The sequence below is a fragment of the Urocampus carinirostris genome, chromosome 10 (assembly GCF_059441175.1).
Source record: "Urocampus carinirostris isolate Australia breed hairy pipefish chromosome 10, RoL_Ucar_1.0, whole genome shotgun sequence".
Lineage (NCBI taxonomy): Eukaryota > Metazoa > Chordata > Actinopteri > Syngnathiformes > Syngnathidae > Urocampus > Urocampus carinirostris.
This window is the reverse complement of record NC_142358.1, coordinates 34117296-34120330: the sequence shown is the minus strand read 5'-3', so window position 1 is coordinate 34120330 and position 3035 is coordinate 34117296.

The following is a 3035-nucleotide window of genomic DNA, read 5'->3' as shown; positions in this document are numbered from 1 at the left end:
AGCGCATTGACTCGCATCCACTTGTATATAAAGCAAGTCTTGCAGTCTCTCTCTCTTTTTGGTTTCCTCCATCTGTTCCCGCCCTCCTCTAATGGATCGTGGCAATTTAAACCAATAGAGGACGAGCGTCTTTATTCCATTGCATGCATTACCTTCTGCCTTTTGCAAAAAAGAAATCACCAATTTTGAACACACCCCCAAGTCCAATTAAGTTAAATTATCTCTCTTTCTATCTATCTACCTTGGTCATATCCCTCAAGAAGGGTGACCGATAGCAAGACAAACACATATAAAAACAAATAGAAAAGGGAGAAAAAAAGCAAAAAAAAAAACAAAAAAAACCACACAAACATTTTGGGACCATGGCCAACCCAAATGCCCAAACACCCAAACAAGTTAGGCACCCCTAAGTTGGTCATGCCTTCGTCCCTCCAGATGAAATGGGACACCAGAAAGCGGCCATGTCACTCGGGTCAGGGTGACACAACACACTCTTTAGTTCAACAGCAGGGCCCGACAGCTTTCACTGGTTTACCCCTGCCGCATCATACGGGTGCCCCGCCCATCCTTAAGAACGCGTCCACAATCCCACTATCCTTTCACAACACCTCTCCACTCCTTTCTATCACCAACAAAGAATAACAATAACAAATAAAAAAGGGAAAAAAATAGCACAAAAAAAAACACACACAAACATTTTTGGACCATGGCCAACCCAAATTCCCAAACACCCAAGTCAGGCACCCCGGCACCTAAGTTGGTCATGCTTTTGTCCCTCCAGATGAAACGGAACACAAGAAAGCGGCCATGTCACTCAGGTCAGGTTGACACAACACACTCTTTTGTTCAACAGCAGGGCCCGACAGCTTTCACTGGTTTACCCCTGCTGCATCTTACGGGTGCCCTGCCCATCTCTTAGAACGCGTTCAAACATCCCACTATCCTTTTACAACACCTCTCCACTCATTCCTATCACCGACAAGTTAAATTATAATATTAATAATAATACATTCAACTTCAAAGTGTATTTCAAGACACCCAAGGTTGCTGTACACAGAAAACCAAAAAAACAAGAATAAAACAAGCAAGTGTTAAAAAGAGGCAGTATGTGAGGCAGATGATCATGAAAAGGCAAGTGTGAAGAGGTGAGTTTTGAGTCCGTATATGAAGGTGTGCAGGGTGGCGGAATTCCGGAGGTCAGGCGGCTATGAGTTCCAGAGCTGGGGGGCAGAGCAGCTGAAAGCTCTGCTCCCCATGGAGCTGAGACGAGCAGCGGGTATACTGAGATGGAGGGACAAGGAGGATCTGAGGGACGGCATGCGAATGTAATTTAAGGGAAAAATACAATTTACACAATGAATCAAAATCCAGCCATGATCATTGATTACAGTCAATTTAATGTTGATTATTATGCTCTGTTGAAATGTCTTACCTTCTCGAGACATCCTACCTTGGGCTTAACTGACAGTAGCAACTTTGTTTTTTTTTATAATCAAACCAGTAACACTGAAACCCAGAATTATTGCAAGCAGCTTGTATTGATGATGTAAAAAGATAGTTAACACGCATATAGTCACTGCGTGGTGGTCAACAAACATCATGGTTGAATGTTACCACAGAAAACCACGCCAGGCTCAAAAGCTATGTATCAAAACAGTATTTTGAAGCAGCAAAGGGGTGAAATATGACCTAATAAAAACAGAAATCGTAAGTACTCACCGCTTTTAAAGGCACAGATCTCTGTCGGTGTTGAGCATTCATAGGACCTTTAAAGGGGTAGGAAATAATTTCAGAACATTGGACCCCGCACGTTGGATACATTTCTCCAGCCCGTGATAAATGTAAGGGTATGTCAAAAAATAAGTGAGTCTCTCGGTCATTTATTTAACAGCAGTGTCTGAAATAACGTCTGCCCGGACGCCCGGGGTGTGCATCTTTTACGTCGGGCTTACAAAAAGTCTCCTCCAGGGTGGCCGACAAATTATTCAAAAAAAAACCAAACAAAAAAAAAACAAAGTTTTTTTTTTTTTCAAATCAAACGTTTGCTTTATTCCGATTTCTAAATCTTCGTTCGGTTTAGAAATTTTGGTTTGCTTGGAAATTTGCATACTCGGCAATCAGAAGCATGCATCAAATAACTTTGTGCTTTTGGACTTTCCCGAGCGTTATAAGGTCGTGCATTTGCATATCGTTCTCCAAAGTAGAAGCTTCTGAGAACACAAGAAAAATTGAGAAGTGGTTAGGAATCAAGCCAAAACCTCAGCCCCAGAAGAAAGATTTAAAAGAAGCTAACAAAATGTATGACGCTACAAAACGTAAACGCACATTAAAAGCATCGTGGAAAGAGGATTTCACGTGGCTTGTAGCAGACGACGCAACGCAAACATTGCATGAATAAGGATGAGTAAATGGGAAAATGGGGAAGGCAACTTTATGGATGGGCAGGTAACTTTTCAGAGTTGTCTGCCCTGGTGTCCGGTAACTTTTTGTCATGAGTTTCAGGCACTGTTAACAGTAATGATTTTTAAAATAAAGACAAAACAAATGCTCTCTCCAGCCACTAGAAGGCAGTGAATGAGTCAAAGAGCTAAATTCTGCATGCGGACTGAGCAAGTTAGTACCCAGAAATAGACATTTGCAACATAATGTGTCCATCTAAAAATTATGGTTCTAATGGTGGCCGGACCACAAGAGCACCAAAGGAGGACAGGTCTTGGTCTCAGGTGAGACAAGGATGCTATAAGGGTCGGTCAAAAGTTGGTCCAACTCGCAATAAAGGTTCTGGAGTGGCCAAGTCAAGATCCAGCTTTCAATCCAATTGAGATGCTTTAATGCAGGGGTCAGGAACCTTTTTGATCCAAAGAGCCATAAAAGCAAAAGATTAGTAAGAAATTGAGAGAGCCACATCATATATTTTCAGACCAAATTGAAAACCCTTCCAAACACACTCTCTGACCAAAGCTAATTCTTCAGCACATTTTATTTCACTGTGTGTCATTTGATGATTTTATCAAATGTATGAAATGATAATAATG